Source organism: Octopus bimaculoides, chromosome 1, assembly GCF_046866305.1.
Source record: "Octopus bimaculoides isolate indiv1 chromosome 1, ASM4686630v1, whole genome shotgun sequence".
NCBI lineage: Eukaryota > Metazoa > Mollusca > Cephalopoda > Octopoda > Octopodidae > Octopus > Octopus bimaculoides.
In genome coordinates, this window is record NC_142928.1 from 158,034,421 (window position 1) to 158,049,698 (window position 15,278).

A 15,278-nucleotide genomic window follows, 5' to 3' on the forward strand; every position below is an offset into this window, starting at 1 on the left:
CAGAACTGTCGTGCTCATATGATGTCTCTTGCAATAGATTTTTGTTGGTGTAACGATGAAATAATTCTATCCCCCTTTCTGATGTGCCTTTAAACGGTACTGATAGTTAATGTTAATTAGGTCATCTAATCAGAAGTGATGGAGAAAAGTGACTTTGTTACTAGAGTAACTGTAACTGTTTGACTCCAAAACACAACTTTATCCTGTTCCCCAGGACGTTTCTTGGGTGGGTTTACTACAGGAGCCCCAATCCTAACATGTTCGATATTGTCAAACTGGAAAAAGTAGCTAAACCATAGCAGAAAATGCGACAATTGATTAACTGGTATATACTGATGACGCTTGTCTATAAGGTGCACATTTGCCGCAAAGTACATAACACGGAATCTATGGCTACCAGTAACTGTTGGATTCAAATGCGTACTAAATTTTTAACGTGCAGTTTATTGGTTAGAAGGCTGTACATTGTTTAAAAACGTTCCCAGTTCAGTGATGTCAGTTTCACCAGCATCGCCCTAATGATGCAAGGGAAGTAGTACATCCGGTAGAAAAATGTCTGTTTACTCACACCAAGTGAAAATATTTTATAGCGCAATGGGTGGCGCGGGGGTACATTCTCAGCTGTCCAGTTCGAGCTATGCTGAACCTAAGCATCTAAGCATTTACGTTACAAGAATTTTTTAAAAACGGGCTGAAAGACGTTTTAGGATTTGTTGTATCTGTTTCAAGCAAGACACAACGAAAGGGCAACTGAATGAAGCATGTATGAGATGAGTGTTATTACAAGGTAGCAGGAAAACTAAAGAGAAATGTCACAAACATGATTCATTAGATATGGAATGTCAGCCTGTATTAAAAAGTCCCTGCTATTAGATAGATCTCTGTATATTTGACCCTACGGAAGAGATAAAAAAAAGACAGCAACAAAAAAGAAAAAAGCAGATAAACGGCTATATGCTGTATTGTTAAAACATTGATGATATATTCAGTAGGGTGTCATAAATGTAATATAGAAAGTTTATAAACTTCAATTAAATGAAATTATTCATGCAGTTAAATAAAATTTACTTTTTTCATGTGTTCAATATCTAGAAAAAGAAGAAACAAAGGGAGATAACACCAATAAAATCAAGTACCTGAAATGTTGACATAAAGATATGTAGATGGAAGTAGGTCATGTCTTTAAAGTTGACTGGTGAAAACCTTTTCCCGACCATACTATTGTTGTGGACATTTGTACAGTGCGTGTGCGCGCGATTGCGTACACTCCTATACGCACACACAAGTTCACATAATTTTCAGCTCGCCCGCACATACATACACATTTGCTCACCTCCGTTCACATATGCAAACTCACACATGCCATTTTTACATAGACAAACGCGCGTGCACACACGGCACACCCCAGTTCAGCAGGGTCACTGTTATCTCATCTTCACTCGGCTTCTTTCTTCTGGTCATTTCATCATGTTAAACCGTTAATCTTGACACATTTTTTCTCTACGTTTTCTCCCCCCCTCTCTCTCTCTCTCTCTCTTTCTCTTTCTCTCATTCTCTCTCTCTCTCTTACTCTCACCCTCTCTCTGTCTCTCTTTCTCTCTCTCTCTCTTTATTTTTTCCTTCCTAGGCTCGAAACGTCAAAGACTTTTCCATTCTTCCCAAGCGTCAAACTAATATGCCTGTTTGTTATTCCCTCATCTGTCTTTTGTTTCCTGTACATTTGAACCATATATATATATATATATATACTAGCAGTATAACCCGACCTTGTCCGGGTGTGACTTATTATGCCATCTACGATAAGTCTTGCTAGCTGAAAATCAACTAAAAAAGAAAGCCTTACAACGAAAAAACCCTTATGATGTAAATATGTTCATAATTCAAAAGACGATGAAATTAATAGGGAAAGTCTGAAGGCTGTTTTGCGTAAAATTATTAAGCATACGTAAATTTCATCCGTGTAATTGGCTATAGAAATGCTTGTGCAAAACAACTTTTTGCGCTGCCCTGATTATACATAGCAGGGTAATCCCTTTTCACAGGAGCTAGGATGGCAATTTGTAATGAAGCAATTGCTGGCGATCTGTTGCTAAACAGTTTTACCAGAATTCTATCAGATTGGGCAGAAGGTGTTGATGCACCATTTTGCATTATGTTCAAAGTAGCTACTGGAATGTGGTGAAATGCTGCAGTCTGTGGCTGTCATTTTAAACCGGTTGCTGTCTTTCCCCAGCAAACTCTCTTCTTTGGAGGCATAATCTATGTATATATTAAACAGAACAACAAAAGTTATAATAGATGGCAGGGTCGGTACTTTTCACATATCTGTAATTTTTCAGATTAACACCCGCACGATTACCCAACCCTAATCCTAAACCTAATCCTAACACTAACCCTAACACTAACCCTAACCCTAACCCTAACCGTAGAAAACGTAACCGTAACATTAATCCTAAACCCTAACCCTGACCCTAAAACCCTAACCCTAACACTCTAGTGAAAATCGTGGTAAATTTACAAAACATTGACGAACATGAGTTATATTTTACTGAATGATTGTGTACTTGCACGTGTATGCTTTTGAGAGAGCGAGAGAGGAAGAGGTAGAGAGGGGGAGAGAAAGGAATAGGGGTAGTTAAAAGTTTTCTTATGACTGCTTCTCTTCACTGCCTATTACTTCATTAGAAATCTAAGGATGCACATAAGCACATAATAGCGAAAAATGAAACAAATATGGACGACTTGCTCCGAAACACCACTGAGTGGGGAACACTTCTCAAAAATAACCTGCAGTTGTTTCCTTCAAAATTCCTACATGCTTGAAATGTACATACATCAAGGTACATTTGTACAAAATTTCATGAAAAAATATTCATTTTCCTGGAAGTTAAGAGGAATTTCCGAATATTGTACCCCACCCCCTTCCAAAACACTTTCACCGAAAATTTTTGTATATTTGGAATCTACATAATAAATAATATATGCATAGAAAATTTCATTAAAAAATATTCATTTTTATGAAAGTTATGACCTTCCAAAGTTGGGGGATACAACTCTGTAGTTACGCCATCAATGTTTTGTAAATATACCACGATGTGAATGATTGTGTTTAATTGCACGTGTATACGTTTGAGAGAGCGAGAGAGGAAGAGGGGGAGAAATGAATAGAGATTGAGAGCAATGTGTATGTTGTTGTCACAGGTCATGTATGTGTGGTTGTGTGTGTTTTTACGTATCTATGTTATGAAAAATAGGTAAAGAATACTGAGATGAAAGTTTAATCTATGACATTGTATGTATCACTTTCTCTCTCTCTTCCTCTCCCTCTTTAACTCTTACTCTCTATATTTTTATGTTGAGCGCGTGTGTAAGAATTGCGTTCCAGGTAGAAGGGATGAAATATAAAAGTTGCTAGAAACAACAGCCAAATCTCCCTTAAATCACACAAAGTAAACGGAATTTTAAAAATCTAATTACTGCACTGGAAAGTTCAGATCGAGAAAATTCCATTGATGTAAAAATTTTAACGAAAAAGTGGAAAATGTGGATTTCTATAAACTTTCAAAAAGGCTTCACACAAACACACAATTTCAGATTTATATATTAAGATATATATATATATATATATATATATGTATATATATATATATATATATATATATATATATATATATATATATATATATATATATATATATATATATATATATATATATATATATATATATATATGTTTATAATATAAATAATATATAAATATATGCATATATCCATACAGATATGTACATACATCTATATGTATACATGCATGCATATATGGGTACAGGACATCACAAAAAAACGTTAAACACAATGAGAAACGAAAACAGAAAACGAACTTTTTTTTGAACAACGAAAAAAAAAACAGGTTTGAATGATCTGCCCTACGAGCTTTACTTTTATATACCAGATTTATTTGGCGGTCTCTTAGCAGATATCTACTGCAGTTAACAGAACAAGAAAATTCCTAGTTCTGTGAGTCGAGAAGGAATGTCACTTGAAAGAAAGGACGCAAACAAGGAGGATAAAATAGAAATGCTTTGGCCTATAACGCTGCTGAATGTATGCTTCAAAACTTTGGTCAAGGTGTTGGCGAAGAGGTTAGCGCTTGTCGTCAAGGAATTGATTGGTAATGCTCTGGGGGTCAATGTAATCGACTTATTCCCTCCCCTGAAATTGCTGGCCTTGTGCCAAAATTTGAAATGGTTACTATTATTAAGGCAACGAGCAGGCAGAATTATTTGCATGACGGACAAAATGCTTAGCAGCATTTCGTCTATCTTTACGTTCCTAGTTCAAATTCCACCGGGGTTGATTTTGCCTTCCATCCTTTTAGGGTCGATGGAATAAGTACCAGATAAGCACTGGCCCGATGAAATCGACTTGTTCCTTACCCCAAAATTTCGGACCTTGTGCCTATAGTAGAAAGAATTGTTGTTATTACCATTTTTTTAAAATACTGAAGTTTTGTTACCTCCAGTTGGCATGTCTTGAAGCAAGACTGAGTCGGTGACGCAAATTTCGCCTTTGATTTTTCGACTTCATACTTCATGGAAAAGCCGCACAAAGAAGCATTCATGTTGACTAGAGTGTGAACTGTATACATTTCAACTGTATACATATCAAAATTTGTGAGGCTGGATTGCCTTGCTCTTTTTCGTTTCAGAAGGATCATACTGGTACACCTTGGAAAAACCTGCATGTATTGTGTCTCTTGAATGTTGTGAATGCAGTGCAGTTGTCAGGGTGAAGTAAACTCGTTGGCCATATTTTAAGAGAACAATGTGCTGAATGCTGGGGCATCTTTCATGACTGGATAAAGAAAAAACACCAGTAAGCTTTATTGTTGTCAATGCATTGTCTCGGCTGGAATTGAGTAACTTCATTGTGATTGATTTGTAAAATTTCAAGCATAGATCCTCTGCTATTTGTAGACATATTTATTCTATTATTCTTTTATTAGTTTCAGTGGTCATGTCTTTAGAGAATTACAGAGCTTAACATTAATGTGAACATTAAATGTCTTGGTCAGGGATGAGCAGTAAGGAACTAACCATCTATTATCCTTTATGTGCTGTCCAATCAAAGTTCAGAAGCCTTCATACTCTGATGTGGTTCATCAACAAAAAAGACAGTAATTTTCATATATTTGACTATATTTGACAAAAATGGTTGAAAACTGTTTGATGCATTTGTTGTCTTCCTTGTTAGGCGAATTCCTGCTAAAAGCTCCTCTGAGATCAGTAATCATCGGGATTTCCGCTTCATATGGAGAACTCTGGCTAAAAGACCATGTCTGTGTTTAGCCTGGAAGAACCTCCAATTAAATTTCTTTCAGTTTGGGACTGCAGGTGGAGGTAAGTAAATGTTTAGGGAAGCCGAAGCCATGAAAATAAGCCATAACACCCTAGGCTTGTTTAAGGGTTACAAGTAACCAAGCTCTCCTCATGATACATCGTTATTGATTAAATCTTATAATGTATATAAAATTTTATCGTCAATTCTTTTTAGCGAGTTTTAATTTAGCACAATTTCTCTGATTCCATCTTTCAAAAAAGATGGAAGGATTTGACTTCGGTGCAGTGGCCGAAGGAGTTATCTCAAACAATGACTTCAGATGTACGAAAACGAAATACATTTTCAAGAATTTGATCCGGCCTGTAAAATTCCTAGGTGTTGTTCCTTTTTTTTACCATTGACATGAAGAAATTATTGCAGAATATCATAGGATCTATGAACCTCATATTCTTGAGTGCTGTTTCGCAATTCTGAATGATGTTTCTTTTGCCATGTAGTTCTCCAGTCATAATGGGAGAAGCTTTCTTACACTAAGATGCATTGCAATGGCGTGCACTTACTCCAGGCCTTTGTTTTCCCTAATGGCAATTTGAAATTCAATGCATACTTGAAACTTCTGAAATAGTTGCCCTCTATGAACTATCTCTTTCTATCTCTCCCACTCATTCTCTTTCTTATTCTTTGAGATTTTCTTTTCTCTTTTCTGTCTCCTTTTTAATAGCATTTCCATATCTTCTTGCACTCGAATTAAACACTGAGCGCTTGAATTTCAAAACCACCTGCGTTTTTGTGTTATCTGACAATACTAATTATATTTAAAAGCATATTTATTCCATTTTTCTTGAACTTACGATCATGTTTGATTATTATATGCGTCGTTAATAAAAGGGAAAACTGCATTTGATCTTACCTGTAATTGAACCAACACCTGCAAAATTTGAGAATTTTACTTCCTTCTTAAATTATTTGAAATAAATCTTTAAAAAGAAACGAAAAAGATGAGGGTAAGATGTAATAATATGAGATTTCCAATAAAATAAAAAGTTATAATGATTAGAGTACAGAGAAGATAAATAAGAGAACAAACTAAGAGTACCAAGAAAGAGAAAAGAATGCAGAGAGGTGAAAAGAAAGCAGATAGGTGAATTATCAACCAGAGAGGTTGATAATATTGGTTTCAAAGTTTGCCACAAGGCCATCAATTCTGTGGGCGGGGGTAAGTCGATGTCTGGGTCAGGGGTGAGCAGTAGGGAACTAACCATCGATTATCTTTTTTGTACTGTCCAGTCAAAGTTCAGAAGCCTTGATATTCTGATGTGTTTCTTCTAAAAGAAAGACAGTAATTTTCATATGTTTGACTATATTTGACAAAAATGACAAAGTTCACCACGGCAGAATTTGAACTCAGAACGTAAGGACGGGCGAAAAGCTGCTGAGCATTTTGTCCGGCGTGCCAACAATTCTGCCAGCTCACCACCTTGGTTTCAAATTTTTGTACAAAGTCAGTAATTTAGGTAGAAATGTAAAGTCCATTACATCGACTCCGGTGCTAAACTGGTACTTATTTTAACGACCCAGAAAGGATGAAAGACAAAGTCGATCCAGGTGGCATTTAAACCCCAAACGTAAAGATAGACGAAACGCCGTTAGGCATTTTGACCGGCGTATTAACGATTCTTATTTCTTTATTGCCCACAAAGGGCTAAACATAGAAGGGACAAACAAGGACAGACAAAGGTATTAAGTCGATTACATTGACCCCAGTGCGTAACTGGTACTTAATTTATCGACCCCGAAAGAATGAAAGGCAAAGACGACCTCGGTGGAATTTGAACTCAGAACGTAACAGCAGACGAAATACCGCTAAGCATTTCGCCCGGCGTGCTAAGGTTTCTGCCAGCTCGCCGCCTTAATTGTTGATAATATTAGAATAGCAGCTGATGAGTGAGCTGGCAAAATCATTAGCACCCCGGGCAAAATGCTTACTGGTATTTCGTCCGTTTTCAGGTTCTGAGTTCAAATGCCGCTGAGCTAGACTTTGCTTTTCATTCTTTCGGGGTTGATAAAGTAAGTACCAGTTTAGCACTGAAGTCAATGCAATCGACTAGTACCCTTCCCCGAAATTGCTGGCCTTGTGCTAAAATTTGAAACCAATATTAGAATAGCAGCTGATGGGTGAGCTGGGAGAATCATTAGCATGCAGGGCAAAATAATGAGTGGCATTTCGTCCGTCTTTGCGTTCTAAGTTCAAATCGCACCGAGGTTGACTTTGCCTTTCATCCTTTCGGAGTCGATAAAATAAGTACTAGCTGAGCACTGGATCGATGTAATCCATTTATCCCCTTCCCCGAAATTGTTGGCCTTGTGCCAAAGTTTGAAACCAATATCAGAATAAAAGAGATGGTAAATAAAAAATATAAGACGATGGAGAAAGATGAAAATAGAAAGTATGGGACAAAGAGAAGGAAAAATATAAACAGAAAGACTAGAGGCAGCAAAGCTTTCGATGAGAAGCAGAAGTAAGGCGAGGATAGTAGAATACACAGAGTCAGTATTGTGGAGACAGAATAGGACCAAAAAATAGTTACATATAGAAAAAAGTTGGAGAGGAGATGGAACTACACACATACAGACTTTCTCAAATATGATGTTTTGTAATACATACTTATGTATACACCCATACACCGACACTCACCCATACAGACACGCGCGCGAGTATATATATTTTTATATGTGTCATTCAGAATTCAAGTGTAGTCGGATATTGACCGTGTTTCCAATTCAATTGTACTTTCATGTTTTGCCATGACAATCTTCACGTATAAAACTTGCAAGTACTAATGACTATGAATATCCGTTTAAAATCCAGTTATGCTGGAATTTTAGCTGCATAAATACACACATGCATACATATACACACATACACATATGCACGCACACACACACATACACACACACACATATGATCCGTTGAAAACATCAAAAGATGTAAAAACAAATTTCCATTTCCGACATGAAAATAATTATTTTAAGTAGACATCATGCAGGTTAATATAGCTTAATTTGGGTAATTAGAGATAATCTTTCAAGTAAAATAATGACCTGGATGAATGAGTCGCATAGTTTTACACGGTTAACATTTCGCTTCTCACCACCTGACAGTAGGAATTAAGGATTTGCTAATTTGATTTCGATTAACAGTCGCTGGATTATTGATATTATGAAATGGTAGTCAATAACCTTTTAGTTGAACAGTAACCACTATTTTAAGTAAAGATGAAATCCCGAATGTTTTACAGCTAGCCTCCAGCTGTGAATATGCAAATAACTAATATATTGATTTTCACACTACATTTTCGCAGGTAAATATATATATATATATATATATATATATATATATATATATATATATATAAAGGAGGGAATGCTAAAAGGTTCCTGGCTTGGGATGAAAGAAAATACAGGAAGATTCCCACCTTATTGCAGCGGTACTTCATTTTTCCTAAGACCTGTAAAGGAACTTGGAGAGCTGGGCCTCCAACCAGTGCTTTCGTGATACCCTTAAAGCCAGGAACTTTTCAGCATCCCCTCGTGTGTGTGTGTGTGTGTGTGTGTGTATACATACATACATATGCATGTGTGTGTACGTACGTATGTACATACACACATACATACATGCATGCATACATGCATGCATACATACATGCATACATACGTACGTACATACATACGTACATACATACATACATACATACATACATACATACATACATACATACATATGTAAAGGAAAATCTGAAGAGAAGGTTGGTGTGAATTCTAGGCTTCCAGAGTAGTTCTTTCGTTTTATTATGTGTACAAACATAATCGAGATACACTTCGACTGGTGCACAAGGATATGACTAAGCGTAACCAGAGAAGATTCAACATCGATAACTGCAGCTGAACAACAGCAGCTGGGGACATAAACCGATGAAGATATCGGTTCACTACGGATATCAGTAGCAGACGACTTTTCAAATAGACGATCATTTGTGGTGGTGGGAAGGGGAGATGATGACGATAATGCGGATGATGATGATGATGATGATGATGATGATGATGTCACTTGTGCTTGTGCATTAACTACGAGCTTTGGTCTCATTCGCCGTGTATTCATACTAAGCACTTAATCTTACTTCCCCTACTTATTATTTGATGTTAGTGATTTTGTTGTACTGTTTAATGAATTGTATTGTAAATGTCGAGGGGGGAAAAAGAGTATATTTCTGTGTTTATACGTCATTGGAATTTTACATCAAACTGTCCTTGAAGTGTTAAACATTACGACACCTCTCATTTTTGTCAGCAACATGGTAATGCTGTCAAGCCCACCGTCAAGCGTAGTGATGGGACAGTGTGGTGATCTCACCTCTACAAAGCTGAAGTACTTCGGCAGTTCCTCAACCCTTTGTTCTACTGTAAATGACTTTTGACCATTCTCCTAGCAACAAACATCTTATGTCCGACATATCCGTTAACTCTTCTCCTCTCCTCATTTTTCCCTCCTGCAGTCATTAACTGCAGAGGTATATGGTTGGGAGACCATATACCTCTTTCATCTACTTTCTACCCAGTGTTTATATAACCAGCAACCCCGGTTGTGCCACCGTTTTCGCCAACAGCTGTTTCATCGAACTCTTCTTCAAATACTTAGACCACCTCCTCTCACCCTTGGTCGCAGTTCTCTTACATCCACAACACAAACTACACTCTCTATCTCTTAGTATCCTTCTTTTTTTCTCTCTGGTTCCTCTTAACTCTTTTCTACTATGGACGTTAAGTACCTTTATATTGTCATCCCCACAACAACAGTCGCCTGGCTCTAAAATACTTCCGTTATACTACATTCGAGCCCAGCGTCACCACTTCCCTCCATCTCGATGAACTCGTCTTCACGATCAACAATTTCTCCTTTTCCGTAAAGGTCTTTGCCTCTTGTATATTACCTTCTCATATATTTTGGTATTAACCTGTGGGTAGGGGCGTAGCGTGCCAATTCCGCCTGTTTTCAGATCTAGTTCGCGATTTTAATGATCAGCTTCATACCTCCATACATTATCGATTTGCTCACCGGTCAGAGCTTCTTCTAATTCTCCATTTGTGATATATAAGAATACTCTCCAGGTTTTGACGAGACAGGGATTCTTTATTCGTTATTGTCTATTCTTGAATATATTCCTTGACTAAGAAGGCGCTGCCTCTTGTAAGATGAGTCTCCCGTGTCTGTTACTTTCCCTGGAGCCCAACTATGTCCAACATTTGTTTTGACAGTCCCCACTCATAAAGCTGTTAATAGTTTGACCATCGTCGCTTCCGCGAATGCCTGATTTTATAAATGTTATTGTGTGTAACTGTTATTGTTTTTTTCTGTGTCATCTTTTTTTAAAGTATCGGTTTCTTTTTTTTTTGTGGACTGCAAATTTTGCCACCATCTTTGTGGGAACTTTCTACTACCACCATTTTATAGAATGTAATGTTTACAATTTTTTCTCTTGCCTGAAAGTAAAACAGAGTTGTTTCAAAATGTAAAGTGTTTTCCTCCCTCAATTGGGGGAGGGAATAAACACTAAAAGACACCCCTTCCCTCTATGCAAGAAAGGTATAAGGTCTTTGATTTATTTACAAAGTAAAGAAATACGGTTATATAACTGTAGATATTTCTCACTGATGTAATGCGTGATAATATTTTATAAATATGAAAACGATCTAAAACAAACACTTTCTAATGTAAAAGCAATACAACGACAAATTACGAACTGCAGTATGTTTGTCCAGATATTAAAGCACAAAGTATTTACACATATTTGCCAGACAAAACAGAAAACACCAAGAGTTTGTTGATAAATAATGTCGTATGATTGGATATAACGCAAATTTATCAATAGCGTTGATTGATTATCGAATATCATTTAATTTACCTTTTTATAGATTACTAAATGCACCCCTGCATTTCCATAGTGCATAAAGAATACTGAGATCCACTGGGATTCTAAAAAGCTTTTATATTTGCTTAAAAACTTTAAAAAATATTATTTAGATTTCATGGAAGGAAGTGATTAAACTTTGATTTCGAAGTTATTGAAACACCAAATTAATTCACATCACTTAACTACATTAAAATCGTTGAAACCAGTAGTTGTTTTACCATAACATCTTTGCAAAACATTAGTTTCAAATTTTGGCACAAAGCCAGCAACTTCGGGGAAGGGTGCTAGTCGATTACATTGACCCCAGTGCTAAACTGGTACTGAATTTATCGACCTCGAAAGGATGAAAAGCAAAGTCGACCCCGGCATTTGAATTCAAGACGTAAATTAGTAAATTAGTCAAGAGGACGTTGACGGGGACAGTAATCAGCAATAAATAGTGGTTCGCTCTGAAAAGGATGAATAGAATAGAATCGATAAGGTTTAGCAAAGGACTAGCAGTAGAAAGAAACAGAGTAGAGACAGAGCTAGTCAAGAAGTTAGACGAGGCTTTTAGAAAAGGCATCGCGACCGACGTATTCGCTACGAGATTGGCATTCGACCAATTCTTCAACGCGAAACACGAAAGTTGCGTTGTCAGAGCTATGGCACGAACACTTAGACAAGAAGGGACGAAAGCCGTTCAGTGGGCCCGACTGGCAGAGGCACGGCGTGGAAATAAATGCACGATCCGATCCTTGCCGGACCACGAAGGGCAAATGATAACTGATCCGAGATAGATGTGTGCGGCCTTTCAGTGGCGCATTGCTCAACTATTCGTGAGTTACGGTGAGCCGGGTCGCAGGATGGATTTCACTTCCTACCTCGACGGGCTGCCGCAGCTTTTGGCGACAGAGGCGGAGCACTACGAAAGGCCAATAACATCCTTTGAAATACAAGAAGCAATGGCTAGTTGCACCAAGGGTAAATTGCTTAGTTTGGATGATCTATCCTACGAGCTTTACGTTTACATGTTAGACTTGTTCGGTGACCTCTTAGCAAACGTTTACTGCAACTGGCAACAGAATGGAAGAATTCCCAGTTTTGTGAGCCGAGGAGCGGTGGCGTTGCTGAGAAAAGACCCGAACAAAGGGAATTGTATTGACAACTTTTAGCCCATAACTCTGCTGAATGCAGAGTTCAAAATTTTGGCGATGGATTTTGGCGCTTATCGTCGGAATTCTGGTAGGGCAGTCACAGACATGTACCATCCTAAAAAGATCCATCTACCACCTCATGCGATACATCATTGAGAAAGTGACTAAAGAACTTGGCACGAGTGGGACCCTGATCAATTTAGATCAGTCTAAAGCTTTCGAAAATGTCGATCATCTATACCTGTCGGCGGTCCTCAAGTCAGCTGGTTTCGGGCTTGTACTCAGGGGATGTATCGCCGCAATGCACAGCGACATCTGTTCAGTGGTCAGAGTAACCGGTCACCTCTCAGATCCATTCAATATCATGCGCTCGGTCCGGCAAGATTGCTCCCCCTCTTCTCTCTTATACGTACTGACTCTCGAGCCACTACTACACAAACTGGAGGCGTTGAGGGCATCCCGCGTGACCTATGATGTGGGAGATGCGTGTCGACATATGCCGACGACGTCACCGTAGTGGTGTCGGATCACAAACGCATAGAAATGATCGGCACCGCTTTCAGGGACTATGAGGTGGTTTCAGGAGTGACAATTAACCAGGAAAAATCAGTGGGCTTGCGGCTCGGTACTTAGAGAAACAAGTCCATGCTGTCTAACTGCGTCGTTGGGCGCTGGACGGAGAGACCGATTAAATTGCTCGGGGTCTGGTTCGGTCCGGACCTCCAGATGGACAAGCACTGAGACGTGGTATCGAGTAGGGTGACTACTCTCACCCAGAAATAGGCTGAGAGGAAGCTAACTCTGAAAGGTCGGGCAGATGTAGCTAACACGTATATTGCGTCCGTAATCTACTATCGTTTGACCGTCGTGCTGTGTCCTGGCCACAGTCTGATTATGCTGGAGCGTATACTCTTCCGCTTCTTGTGGAAGGGACGCGTCCCGATGGTTAGGCGTTCTATCTGCTGTCAACACTGCTGCGTGGTGACCTGGGCATGCCGTGGTTGATGATGCGCAGACATGCACTGAAGCTACTATATCTCCAGTACTTCCTTGACGATGACCAGGTGTGGTCGCCGTTCGCCAGACACGTATTTCCGCAACAAGTTTCTTTAACGGAGCTGCAGTCCTGGGTAAAACAGTAACTGAGGGGGAGCATTTGGAAAGTGGAATGTCTTCAAGCACTCATAGCCCTCAGCCAATCGGACAGTGCGGTAGGCGGAACTTCCACTTTAACCTTTTGTAGAGGATTAGTGAATGAAAAGTGCGACGACGTTCTTGGGGAGACATTCGGTGTCGAAGAAGATCAGCTAGTCGCTCTTTTCCGGAGAAATTTCGGGAAGGGTCTGATGGATAATTTTTAAAAACCACTGACCTGGCTTTGCCTATTCGAGATAAACTTTACAGACACGGAAATGCCGTTAGCCGAGCATGTCTGAGATGCACGCAGGACGACAAGATGGGCCTGCATGCACTCATCCAGTGCCCGAGCATTGCTGACCTGCGGGTTTATGTTGAACACCTGCTGTCCCATGTGGGACGGATCCGGCCATCAACTGAATCCATCGTGAAGATCGCCCCCCGCCTTCCTTTAATCGGGAAGGAAAGGCTGTTTTTATTTGCCTGGTAGCTATGATGAGAGAGGTTGTAGGTGGACGAGATTGAAGGAGCTAAAGACAAACACCCTTCTCTTTGGCCAATCCCTGATGAACTTCTTCAGGTTTCACTTGAAAAGAAAAATAAGGGTAGAGAAGGAAGTGTTTGTCTTCTGGCCAGTTTGCTTAAAAGTAGATAAAAGTGGAAGAATAGTGCGAGTGAACCGGCCAGCCCTGCGCATACGCCTGTAGTTGGAAAAAAAGGAAAGGACAAAAGGCACCTGTCCCAAAAGTTTGGGCAAAAGGCACCTGCCCCAAAAATCTGGCTACCTATGGTTTTTCTATAGGGTTTTTCCATGAGCAACCCTCGAACGTCTCCTCCCTGAATTGATGAATTCTTTCTTCCTTTTTTTAATTTTGTTAGTCTTGTTTACACGTAAAACCCTCACAACACACTCACACACGTACACACACACACACACATTCTTTGTTTTGTCTTTTACTATCCACAATGTTTTTCTCAATGTAAACCCTTGTGGTTAATAAAGAAATCATTATCATCATCATTATTATTATTATTATTATTATTGTTCAGTAGTTTTATTTTTATAACGTGCTTTCACTTCACTACCGAGCGCAGCTCTGTGTGCCTTGGGTATGTGCTGTGGTTTGCTGTGATGCTCTTATGGTTACTGTATTGAAAGTGTTTTGCGTAGGATGTGTGCAGTGCCCAGTAGTGCAATTTTCTGTATGTTATATATATTTGTAAGTCCTGGTGTTTTTGTTATGTATTTGTCTGAATATTTTTTTATTATACCTACTATGATAGGAATTGTTTCTGTTTTTAGATTCCACATTCGAGTTACCTCTATTTCCAGGTCTTTGTATTTTGAAAGTTATTATTATTATTATTATTATTATTATTATTATTATTATTATTATTATTATTATTATTATTATTATCATTCTTATTATTCGTTAGCACCCTGGGCGAAATGCTTAGCAGTATATCGTATGCGCTACGTTCTGAGTTCAAATTCCGCCGAGGTCGACTTTGCCTTTCATCCTTTTGGGGTTGATAAATTAAGTACCAGTGAAACACTAAGGTCGCGTGTAATCGACTATCCTCCTCTCTTACAATTTTAGACCTTGTGCTTATAGTAGAAAGAATTATTATTATTATTATTATTATTATTATTATTATTATTATTATTATTATTATTATTATTATTATTATTATTATT